Genomic DNA, 14,355 nt, shown 5'->3' with positions numbered 1-14,355 from the left:
TCATGAGTTATAAATCTCCATGGATTGGAATTCTTTTGGATCCTGATGTTTTCAATAGTTGCAGGCCCAAAATAAGTGCCTCATATTTGGCCCTATTATTGGTGAATTGGAAAGAAAGCTTGTAGAAATACTTTTTTGATATGCCTGATTTTGTGTCTAAGATCCATATACTAGCCCTTACTCCTTCCTTGTTGACTACCCCATCAAAATCCATATTCCATAAAACTTCCTCATCATTTTCATATTCTATTTAAACCTTTGACTTCACATCTCCTGTTTTCTTTGATTGGCTTTCTATGTTTGGCATTTCCTCTTCTAAACATATGTCATTATATAAAATGAAAGAATCCATGTCTAAATGAATAGAATAAAGTGGGTAATTATTGGGTTTTCCCTAGTTGATTACCATATATTTCATCAGAGCCTCCCTATACAACCACCTTTGTTTCCCGAAAACATGAATAGTTGCATATGTCATATCCATCTACAAGGTTCCCTACAACTTTTCTCCCCAAACCCTTGACAAGAGCATTCCATATTTTGGAGGAATATCAGTCATCACTATACTTTTTATTGGGATTTGAGTAAGGGTTACACACAATCCTTAATAAAACCTAAACATCTTACTTTGCTTTGATCAAAAGAGAAAAGTTCTTTATATGGTCTGGTTATATCTAATCTGAGTTTCTCCATAATCACTTTTGGCATAATATTGTGCGAAGCACTTGAATCTAGCATAACATTATGTAAAATGAAATCATGAATGTTAAGACTAACATAAAAGAGTGGCACATCACCATCTTGTGAATTTCCCTCCACATCTGGTCCAAATAGTAATCTAGGTTGGTCATCAATTGTATCGACAGTATATGTTCCTTCTTCTATATTTAATTCTTTTATAATTTGACTTCTATATACATCCCTTTCCATTAACTCAGTCATAGGAACATAAATTTTAACCTTCCGGCTTTAGAGAGGTCTCCCTCTATATAGTTTTAATCTTATTGTTTAGATCTTAGGCTAGGAATGAAAGGTCATGATAGGTTTTTTAAATTTTTGGTTGTATAATGAAAGAAAAGTCCATTGGGCATGGAGTCATAAAATATGTAGTAATCAATCACAAATAAACAGAGAAGTTGAAACAAGGAAAGGTAGGAAAACTCTTGGATCTATTGAAGTATGTGTGGTATGAATAAGATGAATATGAGGTGAGAATCAATTAAATATAAATCATATTTAAATGAATTTTATATTTAATTTCAGATGGAAAACATTGAGATTGTTTAACAAGCCAGAGCAGAGTACTGCAAGTAAATTCAGCTCTTAATATTCTTGCAACAACCAAGGAAGAACATCCATATGAAAACTTAGAAAGAAAAAAAGGTTTACAAAGAGGGAAACATCACCATTTATTTGACATAAGAATCCTTAAACAATACTGCCTTTGTATTTCTAAATTGATTGCTTAAATATAAACTTCACAATTTGCATTCAAAAGATCTTCTCTTTTACATAATCCAATCCTTTCTAAATATGTTTACAAAATATTTATAGAGTTCCTCTTGAACTAATTCGAACCTCAAAACAAATTAATTACAAAATATTATCTACCAGAAGATGTATATATTTCAAAAATAGAACTACGTAAAAGGAAATTTGGACTAATTTGGATGTTCTGTTCACACTTTATGGAGAGTTGTTGTTGACTGTAGCTATGTTTTTTATTCTTCTAGTTTCCTGCTCCCCAATCTACAGGATTTATGTTTACCATTTTTCGATGAGCTCCAGTAATTTATCCCACTTCTCTTCACTAGGAATGGAGAAATTTACCATACTCTGAAATCTCTCATCTACTTCTGTATATGTTTCAAAAGTTGGTTTGTTTAGAAACAGATGATGGATTTCATGTTGAATGAAGAGATCATATTGCATTCCTTCCATGAAGTCTTATCCACTTATTTTTCCTCTTACTTTAGTAAACTTGGATGTGCCTGCATTTATATTACACAAATGATCTTGATAAAAATTTAATGGAATCAATTTTCCATTAGAAGCTCTTAGGGCTCGGAGCCCTTTATTCTGCAATAAACCAAATTTTCTGTTAATTTTTTTCACTTGAATTTATAATTCTTTGCACTTTTTCTCGAGTTGTATCATGAGGTTCTTCTTTGTTAGGACTCCCTTCACTTCCATGGCTGTGCATGTTCTATCATAAATGTGGATCTCTTCAAGCTCATCCTTAGTTTTGGAATTCAACATTTTAATTATTCTATGTGCTTCTACTGGCTTGTGTTCAATTTCAAATTTTTTTTTCTCAACTACTACCCTGACATTCTGCACTAGTTCCTCTTGCTCAAATATGATTTGAATTGATGACCATAACTCTGTAATATTTTGCATTTATATTATGCCATATGCTCCACTTGGCCTTTGCCAACATTTGAGTTGTTAAAGATTGATTCTCATATTTTTCAATTTGTTGAGTCAATTTGAAGTTTCTCTGCACCTATGCCAGATATGCATTATCATAATTAATTTTGTTTTCCTCCATATTTGTCAATTTTTCCATTAACTTCTCATTATCCTTGTTTGTTAATGATAGTTCTCCCAATGCTTTGACTAGCTTTTCAGAAGAATCTACAGTGGATATTTATGATGTTTGTTGTACTTCCTACTATGTTGATGTACCTGTAGCTGCTAATTGTTCCTTTTCTTTTAACAGTGCCTCCATGTCCATCTCCATTTTATGAATTTGAATGTTTTTTTCAAATATTAATTTGAACAGTTTCTCCTTTTCTATTTCTAGATTAGTTATTTATTTGGCCTGAGGGTGCTCTATGGTTAGAATTTTGAGTTGTTTAATCAAAGCTTGAATATCTAAAAATCTATTTTTAATCATCTCCTCATATACTTTGATGTTACTAGGACCATATCCTATTTTAATCATTAAATATTATAAAGCTTTGGTTCTAGTCTCTTTCGCCAAGGATGACATTTGCTTTATCTTTAGCTATGAATGCATATTATTCAAAGAGGCGTGCAGTTTTGAGGTAGCCATGGCTGAACTTGTCAGTGCTGAATAGACCATTTCACCTGTTTGTTTATGCAAATAAATTTGATCAATTGCATGAACCTTTTTGGCAGAAAAATAAAATATTGAGGATTTGTAGTCTTCTATACCTTTTGGATTGGAACTGTAGGTTCCAAGAAGGCCAATTGGAACTGTCCCTTCTCTGTATCAAGTGCAAACAACAACCTGTGTTGAGTAGTAGTAGTTTTCTTCCAAAACTCTGAATATATTGTATCCTTCAATTCTTCATTCTTCTTCTTAATCTCTTTGTATCTCGCAAAAATGTTCTAATGTGTTGTAATCTAGGATGTAGAAGATACATGTGATTGTGTTATATCTTCAACATTTGAGAAAGAGGTAGGGAGACCTGTCAAAACAATTGTAGTTTGTTCTTGTGACTCCTTCTCTTCTGATGATTCTTCTTGAATGGTTTTTGTGTATCATTTTTAACATCAATAATAGTCTTGGCCTTAGGATATGTCTTCTTTCTTCACTTGAAAACAAAAAATCTTGAGACTCTGAATCTGTAGGAGACATACTTTCCCTTACTCTTTTGGCTTCCTTGTCTTTTGGAATAGGAGTTTGTAGAGATGTTTGACTAACAATTTTCTCTTCAACCTCTTGTAGTGTGTTTTCTTTACACTTCTCCTTATTGGCATATTGTTGTATTTTTGGTCTAGGTGTATGTGCATATGGTGTGGTATTTTGCTTGACTCTTAGTCTTGAAATTATCCCTAATGGATCATAATACCATGTGAATCTTAGCTTAAATTTCATTTTCTTTAGTAATTCATCCACTTCCTTTTATCTTTCTCTAGTATTTACAATGTAAGGTCCAAAATGTGCCTTAAATTTAAATTGTTCCTTCTTTTTGCTTGATACAAAAAGTATTTCACCCGTATTTAACATTTGTCTAATGTATTCCAAGGCAAAAATTCTTACCAGTACAAATACTGGCAATCTGTAGGGAGGAAGTTCACACCCATAGTTTTGAATTTCTGTATAATTCTGGTAAAGATACGAGTCTCCAACCTTAGCTTGTGGTGTAATATGAAAAAAAAATTGCTCTCTGGTGAAATTCTTGGTATAATACTACTTCTAATAAGACACAAGGACACATGTAAAAACTGATCTACAAAGTTACTGGATGAATAATACTCTGAATTATTTCTCACCAAGGAAATCTAGTTAATGACTGATAGTGGACTTCCCTATTCATTTAACTTATGTAATTAGAACTTGAACATGTATGCTTGATAGAATATCATCAAATATACTAGGATTGACTGGTTTTTGAATCCACCTTCAGCTTTAAATTTCATAAATTGCTCTTGAATAACATCTTATATCTATTGACTATAGTTGAAAATGAGTGATGGCTTCTGGCCAATTGGAAATACTGACAAAAATCCTAACACTACTTCTTCTACCCATTGGTATATGGGATAACCTAATAGGAAAATCACCATGGAGATAACTTTCCTTGACATTTCAGGGAAAATAGAAGCAGAGTATGGGGGATTATTTCTAGGCAATTCAAAATTCTCAGGAAGAAAACATTCAAAAATATGGGCTCACTGGGGGAAGGTAAGATTTTGGTATATTTCCATGAGTGCATCAGTGGAAAATGGGTGTAAATAATTTTGGGAATTAATCTGAAGGGCTTGACAGATAGCTTCTGGGCTAATTGATAATAGGATCTCATTGTTTTGGTAAATTACTATTTTCTCACTGGGGAGGTACCTAAGATGACACCATGTAACGAACTCTGGGAAAATATGAGTCTAGGGAAAGGTAAACTAAGGTAAAAATGATTCCCATATACTTAAATCATCACTATTATCTAAAAAATTTTGATTCGCCCAATTATGAAGCTCATATAAATCAAATTCACATTGAGTTTCTGTTATATTATATTGTGTGTCAACCAAAGGCAGCTCATTTAAATTGGGAACAGAGGGTAAGACAGGACTCTCGATGACAAATTTTTCTTTTCCCTTATGTGACGACATTTCAGATTGTAAAGAGGCTCAAGGGAAATTACCCGATTTGTACTTGATTGATAATAAAAGAGGATGGAGATCGCAAAGGGCACTATTGCATTAAAACAATCTCTGGGAATGGACCTGCACTGATACAATGAAATGGAAAAGGGAGAAATTTTGGGAAATTTAGGATTTTTAAAGTGAAAGGGAAGGAATATTAATAGAAAAATTATTGTTTTTGGAGCGTCGCAATTAAAGGTGTAAATGTTGGCAGGATTTAATGACCAACATCCATATGACTATTGGCGAGAAATTTTGCGAACAGTAATGTGACGTAAGGGGATGAGGTGGTGTGGACAGATGTGGTGGCACGCTATGAATGGAGTGGGAGCCAGTGTGAGTGAGTGTAAGCAAAAATGGGAGATATTTTTCGGGGGGTTGAACTATAAGCGCTAAGGAAGGAGAGGCCCCGGAAATGCCTGTGGGGTTTCCATGTGGTCATTGGTCGTTTCAATAAAACCACTTTTCAAACCTCCCTTCTCATTCATCCAAAAGTGCCAATATGTTATTACAAAACAACAAACTATCATGTCGGTTTTTTATTCACTATTTAAACCATTATTTTGCTAATTTAACCAAGATTTAAGGATAGTAAACAAAATTATTTAGGTGGCATTTTGGCTAGCGTGCCCTTTTGAGGATTTTATTTCATTTATTTTTTTCTTTAAATAGTTTTCTTTTATTCCTCTCTTCATTTTTATCTGTTTTTCATTCTTTTTCCTTTTTTGTAATTTATTTTTCTTTCAATTTTTTCTATTTTTCTTAGTTTTCTTTTGAAAGACTAAACAACTTGAAAATGAAAATTAATTTACAACATCCCATTGGGATAAGTAACTAGATAATCATACCTTGATCACTATATTTATAGGACCCTAACATACCCTTGTAAGTATGTTAACGTGGGTAAATGTGGGAGGAGGTGTTACACCCTCCTTGCGGGCATATACACAAATCACAAAATCCTTTTCTAGATCTACAAACCTTAACATTGGTGTGTTAGTGAGCAATTGTTTCAACTATTCAAAGCTTGTTCACTTTCAACTGTCTACTCGAATTTGTTTCCTTTCTTATGCATGGACGTGATTGGGTGGAATATCATGGAGAAGTTTTGAATGAACCTTATGTAGTAGCCTACCAACCCCATGAATGACCTAATCTCATTCACATTTTTTGGTTTTGTCCATTCCCTTATGGCCTTGATCTTTTCCAGAACAATTGTTTTCCACTCCTTGGACACAATGTGTCCCAAATAGTGTATTTGTGATTGGAAGAAATTTCACTTGATGAGCTTTGCATAGATTTTGTGGTTCCTTAGTAGTTGTAGCATTGTTGCTAGATGTTTTTCATGTTCTTCTTTCCATGAATATATCTAAATATCACCAACAAAGACAACCACAAATATTTCCAAGTAAGGACGCAACACTTTTTTCATTAAACACATGAAGGTGGTAGGGGCATTGGTAAGCCCAAAGGGTACCACTGCAAATTCATAATTCCCATACCTCGATCGAAAGGATTTCTTGCGGATATCTTCTTATTTAATGCACACTTGATGATACCCTCACCTCAAATCAATTTTGGAAAATATTGTTTCTCCCCTTAATTGATTGAACAGTTCATCGATCCTTCACAAAGGGTAGATATTCTTGATGGTCACCTTGCCTATTTTTCTCTAGTTGATACATAGCCTGAGTGTGACATCCTTTTTCTTCACAAATAGCACTAGTGCTCCCCACAGATACAGACTCGGGCTTATGTAGCCCTTCTCAAGCATGTCCTTGAGCTACAACTTCAACTCAACCAAATTTAGAGTGCTCATTTTATATGGTTCCTTTAATGCTAGAGCTCCTCTTGGTATCAATTCTATGGCCAAATCCACCTCTCTATGAGGATATAATATGGTGTAGCTGATACGACACCCTACAAAATTTTAACTTACACAATTTCATAGCCTTCCTTGGTCTTGTACATTGTTACTGCAAACACTGAAGCTTATTTCATGAGATTTATTGAAGTATTTTGTTCCCTTTTGCATGTTCGGTAAATTGTCATCTCTTAGCATATTGGTTGTCACATCATGTGTATAAGCCCATTCAGGTTGTTATGAGAGGTCCTCTTTGGGAAAATGATTTATTCTAACCTTGTGAGTACATGTCACACTCATTTCCAAAGTTTTGAGCATTATCACACAAGTGTTGTCACAGTCGTCGCAAAGTCTACCTTAAGTGCCGCACTTGTCATAACTTGTCGTAAAGTTGTCACACATAGGGAAATTCTTTGTTCATGTGTTCGAATGATCTATGTTGTCATGTCACCAAAATATTCTAAGTGTGTGATCACATTCAAAGTTCATCATCACTCACACCATCTCACTGATCCCACACTTAGCCATTTTCAGAAGAAAAAAATCTTGACCGAGCAACCTAGCTTCACTGGACCTCTCCTGAGCTATGCACTATGTAGTATTAGTGTTATAGACATATTTGGGCACATCAACCCCAAACTTATATGTCGACGTATTATGGCTCATCAACCCCTAAAAGAGTTGTTTCATACCCTAAACAAACTTAGTCATCTGAATACATCATTCCCCAAAAGTTCCATCTCAGAAATCATCCAGAAAGTGCCTAAACTAAACCATATTGACTACTACACTGGAAAAGTGCGATGCATACTGACTGTTACACTATCAAAGTGTGATGCATACTGTTTAGGCCTTCTATAGGGTGTGATGGGTGAGGATGGACAAATTTCTGGGATAGTTTGTTAGTTGGTTGCTCATGGAATCTTCTAGAAACTTCTCCTGTGCCACTTGCCTCTCTGAATTTGCCCAAGGATGACCAAGGGAATTAGGAAACCATCTCCAATTCCCCTCTCTTGTGGAACCAATTATAACAAGTGGAATGACACTATTCAATCCCCATGGATGACTCACACCCTTGCAAACATCTATAAAAGGATCTCCCATTCAAGAGATCAGAGGGCTGGAGTGTTGTGAATTGCAAGTAAGTGCTGATAGTTTGTAACTGAGGAGAGAGTATTGTATTCTTGTTGGTGTGATATCGCCATTTCATGAGGTGAAGAAGGATTAAAGCTAGGAGGATGGCGTTGGATCAGACAACTGGGTTGTAATTCTCCTTTCTATTAATAAAGCTCTTCAAATTTTCTCCCATATGATTGTGCAATTGTGAATGCTATCATTTTTTTCATTATATATCTGATTATTTAATGTTTATGTTGTAATAGATCACGATGCTTTGACAGTTCTTTGTTGTTGTACTTGTGCAGGTACTCTCCAAGCGTGTTAAGTAGAAGGAGGAGTTACTGGATCTACCAAAGGAGAGAGATATTAGGTGAGGGATCAAGAGAAAGTTTCAGGTTGGTTTCTATTATCTTTCTCTTATTTTTTACACATAGGAAAGACCATTGAATTGCTTTAAACTATTGTTTCTAGGGTAGCTGCCAAACCTAGAGGGTTAATCGTTCAATAAGACTATAATTTTCCCAAAAACAAATTGGTGACTCCATTGGGGAGACCAGATGTTTGTTTGTTGCCATTGTTTGTTTTATGTTCAATTTTATAAACTATAGATAGAGTCTGAAGCCAGCTAGGTAGCTTTCGAATTGCTCTTGCTCTACAATTGCATAGTAGATAAATGTTGCTTCAGTCAATCTCTAGTTTAGTTTATGAATTACAAATTTGATTTGAAAACACATATAGATGCAATTTCGGTAGCTCAGTAACCTCTTAGGACATTCCATCATACTTTTCTTATCATTGTTCAATAAAACCCAAGACTGATTCATTGAAAACTACTCCAAATTTGAGCCAAAACACTTTCAGAAATCACTCCCTGGACCATCGCATTGTCTTCCACTGTGACTCAGTATGCATCTCACTTCCCAAATGGGTAGGGTGAGATGCATATCACCCTCTTCAAAGGCCATGTGCACTGATCATACTGTTGTCTCCAAAGGCCAGGTGCGATGATTGACTGAACTCAATTTCCCATCTAGGAGTTGAGAGTTTTTCACTTGCTTTTAGATTTGTTTGGTTGTTTTGCTAAATATGGACAATGTATCTTCACTGAAGCTTACTTGCATCACTTAATTCAGCCTCACTTAGACTAGGATTGTTAAATGTTTCTTATGTATTACTTTATCATTTGCAATCTTTAGTCGAAAATTGTTTTTCTTGTCGATTGGTCTTTGTCGAAAGAAGTGTCATAAAGTCATTCCTCTTTCGAATTCTGAATTGTCGTAAAATCTTCATTCATTAAAGATCAATTGGTTTATATATGCATATGATCTGTCTTTTCATTTAAAGTGTCGTAATTCTTCATCTCTTTAAAATAGAAAGTGTCATAAAGTCTTCCTTTTCGTTTAAGAGAAATTGTCGCAAATTGTTGTTTTTATGAAAAGAGCTTTTTGAGTCATTGCTGCATTTAGTTTTCCTTTTTGAATCATTCACATTAAGGAGAACTGAAAAAAAATACATGCATTTTCGTTTTAGCATATTTTGATTTGTGAATGCTTAATAGGAATAGCTAGGGAAATTGCATTAGCTGTGCTCTCTGCTCTTTGTCAAAGATCTGATTGCTCTATCCTTCAGTAGATAAGGTTTTCATTGTTCAAACTAAATCAAAAGTTTGTTTATCATGTTAGTTTAATTTTAGGAACTGCGAACATACATCACGTGGTGAACCTTCAAAGGAAAATTTTTAAAAATATCAACTTAAAATTAACCTCAATGAACTTAACAATGCTTTGGAGTCTAACGTAACACATTTAGATGTCTAGGCTAGAGACATGTTCTGGCGTCGTTAAAACTAGTGGCTGTCGTTTTCATTGAAGGTTGGGTGATTCCTCCTCTTTGATACGACAAGTGCTAGCACAAACTTGTGCTCCCTGTACCATCACATATATATTGGGAGACCCCCATAGGCTTAAATCCTTTATCCATAGGAAACTGAGTCTGCCGCCTTATCGATCGCAATGCACTAAGCACAGCATTTGGGAAGATTGACTACCATACATAAGTCCTTAGTAATTTCTCTTTAATTTATCACCAAGGTGTATATTGCAGTTTTGCAATTGGTCTGGTACACCCTTTTGTCTAGATTCTCCAGAGTAGTCACTTTCATTCCTTTTCAACTCCTTAAAAGAAAAGGTCCATCTAAGCACTTGCCCTTTCAGGCTCTTTAAAAATCAAAGACGAATAGAGTCATCTTTAGCTTTTTCTCGACTCTTTAATACTGAAAAATCAAAGTTGTGTCTAAAGTGTCGTTAAAATTAATTGATCGCAATTAACATCCCTTTTCCTTAGTTGATCTTAGGTTGGAACATATGGCAACAAATCCGGAGTCCACCGATCAAGAAATCCCTTTTGATGGAAATCCTAGTCCTTTTCCTTCTTTCAGAAATATTGGTGCTCCTTATATGGCTACATTGCCCCTTCCAGGATTTACCATTGGCCTACCAGTATGGTTGTTTTCAACTTCTTTGGTTCAAAATGTCGTGATTTCTCCGCAATCGAGTACACCTCCAACTGGAAAAAATCAACCTCTAGTTGATCCTAGAGTTGACCCTTTTCCTTCTTCCTCGGTTGTTTCTTCCTCCCCTTCTTCCTCTTCACCTGATGAAGGTATTGGTACTAGTAACCAGGTGTCTAAGAAGAAGAAGAAGAAGTAAATTTAGCAGAGGGGCAACCAAGTAGTCATTGCTTTGAATGCAACCACTGATGAGAAACCATCCGTTAAGCCACACAAAGTTTGATATCCATGTATAATTTGTGCGGGAGACCATCTTCATCAAAATTTTCCTTACATTCCTCGGATCTTGGAAGAATGGTCTTCCCATTCACACCATCCCATGTCATCAACCTCTGGAGATCATGTTGGTAACACACCATCAACTAGTGATAGTAAAGTTCATGGACATAAGGGAAAGGTCAAGTTTCCATGTAGGTTGTGTGAAGGGAATCACCCATTCACCTTTGTCCCTATCTAGATGAAGCCAAGAAAGTGTTGGATAACCATCCTGCTTCACCGCATCGACTTCCATCTGGTTACAAGAAACTCTCCCTAAATCCTTCACTAATTGATAAACTGACTGACCAAAATCAACTGTCAGTCAAAACCACTCTCTCTGAAAGTGAATCCAATGAGTCTATACCCGACCCAAATCAACAGGTTGAGGCAAAAGTTGACCTGATTTCACCTTCAGTAAATCATACCTTTTCTGAAGAGAGTGAAAATGATACCGCTCAAGTTCTTTTTGTTATTTTGGATTCTAACGAGCTTGGGGGTAATCCGCCTAATCCATCAAGATAGGAGGAAAATCATCCAGTTCTCGTAACTCAAGGGGTTAATTATCCCATTTCTACGATACCCCCTCCAATTAGTCTAGTCACTTCCTTTGATTGGAATCGATTGGAAGGATCCCGCCTTCCTTCTTATGTGCCTTTCCAATCATAGTACAAGTTTGTAAAATGATTGTATCTGGCACTATTATAGATGAAGGTGCATCAGTGAGTATCCTTTCCTCAACTGCTTGGCAAGCGCTCGGTTCGCCACTGCTTGTGCCTGTTACACAAAATCTATTGGGCTTTAACAAAGGAACCAGTCAACCGTTAGGGATCCTTCCTCAATTACCTATCACTTTGGGTGGAAAAATTGTTTATCTGAATGTGATGGTAGTCCCAAGACCTTTAGATTACAATTTACTTCTTGGGCATGACTATGTTTATCACATGGGAGCTATTGTTTAAACACTCTTTCGAGTGATTTGTTTCCTGCATGAAGGTAGGATTGTCACTGTTGACCAGCTTTCATTTCCTGGTCCAAATATGGCTCCTAGTCAACCATCTTCCCTAAATGGTCCTTTTGTACCAATGGTATAATCCCCGCCATGGGTTAATTATGTGGCAACCTGTTCCATACCTACATCGACTAACGATCAATTCAATGATGTTGTACATTATGTATTGGGGCATTGGAACCAGATCTCTCCTTCATGACCACTTATGAGTTCTGAACAAAGGAGTCTAAGGATAGTTCGTTATCCTGTGTAAACCTCGTTAAAAAATGAAACCAAGGGTCTATGAAGAGAGTTCCTTGTCCTGTGTCAACCTCGTTAAAAAATGAAATAGCTCCCACGAGGATAATTCCTGGTCTTGTTTCAACCTCTTTAAAAAATGAAATAAGGAGTTCGAGGATAGTACGTTGTCTTGTGTCAACCTCATTAAAAAATGAAACAAGGGTGTTTGAGGAGAGTTCCTTTTCTTGTGTAAACCTCGTTAAAAAATGAAACTAAAGGTATGAGTATAGTTCCTTGTCTTGTGTCAAGCTCATTAAAAAAAAAAAAACAAGGTACCCTAAAGAAAACTTCCAAGTCGAGTCTTTGATTAGATCTCGTAAAATCCCAGTTGAGTCTTTCACTTAATCTCGTAAAAGAACCTTCATTCCACCCACCTGATAGCCATGACTAGTCTACTTAGGTGAATGTAATGAAGCTTGGGGGGCATGCACCTAGTGGTAAGGACAAGTTTCCCCGTAGGTTATGTGAAGGGAATCACCCCATTCACCTTTCTCTATCTGGACGAAGCCAAATAGGTGTTGGATAACCATCCTTCTTCACCGCAGTGACTTCCATCTGGTTACAGGAGACTCTCCTTTTCATCATGTTGGGGGCATGTAGACCAATTCAAGCATATTTTTTTGTTTTAAGCTTGTGTAAAAAAGAAACTAAAGCCAAGCATAGTTTGTTCGTTTCAAGCTTTTATAAACATGAAACCGAATCCAAGCATAGTTCCCCATGGTTCAAGCTTGTCTAAAAGTGAACCCATTTTCAATTATTAACCCTTGTGATTACCATTCTATCAGCCTTTTGAGCCTTGGTTGTTTTCATATCATCACCACCATCTCTTTGGCTCATCATACACTTTCACTTGATTGTTTTACCCGTTTTGAGGAACAATTGTAATGAGTGGTCTTATTATCCAGCCTCTTCACATAAATAAACATGTTTTGAGAAGTTCCAACATCACCAGAACCAGTTGCTACCCTAGACACCACTTTTTCCTCAAAATAGAGTCCTCTTTAAACTCTTTTCAGACTCTTTAAACATGAAAAGATAGTCGAGCACTTGTCTTTTCCAGCTCAGTAAAGTATTGGAAACGTCATCCCTATTGTATTATTTTATCCTTTTTTGGACCTGAGGGATTACTTTATGAAAAAGAACTTATAGAGTTTTCTTTTTGTCCCTTTTCAAAGTCTCTAAACATGAAAAGGACCTAGTTATCCTTGTCATTAAACTTGTTAAAATAATAGTGACAAAATTATCCACCTAGACGAGACCGAGTTTCACTATCGCTAGGCTCATTAAAACATCAAATAGTGATGGGTTTGCCCAAAGGGAAAATTATAGAACAAGAATATGCTATCCTCTTCAAGCTTTACAAAAATAAAGAGGTATTGGTTAGTAATGACTAGGAAAAAAGGGGAAAAATCTTGAAGATTTTATGGTAGCAAGTCGCTATTGAACATGACACTTTTACTTCGTCTCCATGAATGAGTTGGGTTGGGTTATTCCGTTCACCGGTCATCATACCATTGGTCTTTCATACCATCCATTTTTTGGGGTTAACGCTACCGATTCATCTCAGTGTCGCCGACATGTTCAAGAGAATTCATCTAGTTAATGTCTCATACACTACAATACCTCCAACCTTCATTTTTTCATGACCACCATTCCTAAACCTTGTGTCATCAGTTCATTTTCACCTCTAGAAATAATTTGCTTCATTTCATGTCATAGATGTGGATACATCAAGGCCCTCCTACGACGAGTCGCTTCTTGTTGACATCAGCTCATTATCCAAGAATTTGACTTAGAAACAACCCTTTCAGTGCTTTGAAGCTTGCATACATCAATGGCAAGTTTCTCACTTCCGGCGACAGGTTAACATCAATGGCCTTTCACCGAAAGATTTTGTGTGGTGTTTGACATTGGGTCATGTATTAACACCACGTGAATTGTACTGTAGTACCTTGAGGATCCTTAACATCATCGGTGATCCCTCTCGCATCTGTTAACAGCTCACATCATTAGTTGGTAATTAGGCGATGTCCTTCCATGTTCGACTTCAAAACATCTCTTCACATGGATTGACTTGTACATCGAGCGAAGATTGACCGAGTTTGAAGACCCCGGATCTAGTTTCATCCATCTGGGTTGCCA

Source organism: Pinus tabuliformis, chromosome X (assembly GCF_031772625.1).
Source record: "Pinus tabuliformis cultivar Carrire ecotype Pingquan chromosome X, CPIR1, whole genome shotgun sequence".
NCBI lineage: Eukaryota > Viridiplantae > Streptophyta > Pinopsida > Pinales > Pinaceae > Pinus > Pinus tabuliformis.
This window is presented reverse-complemented; position numbering follows the sequence as displayed.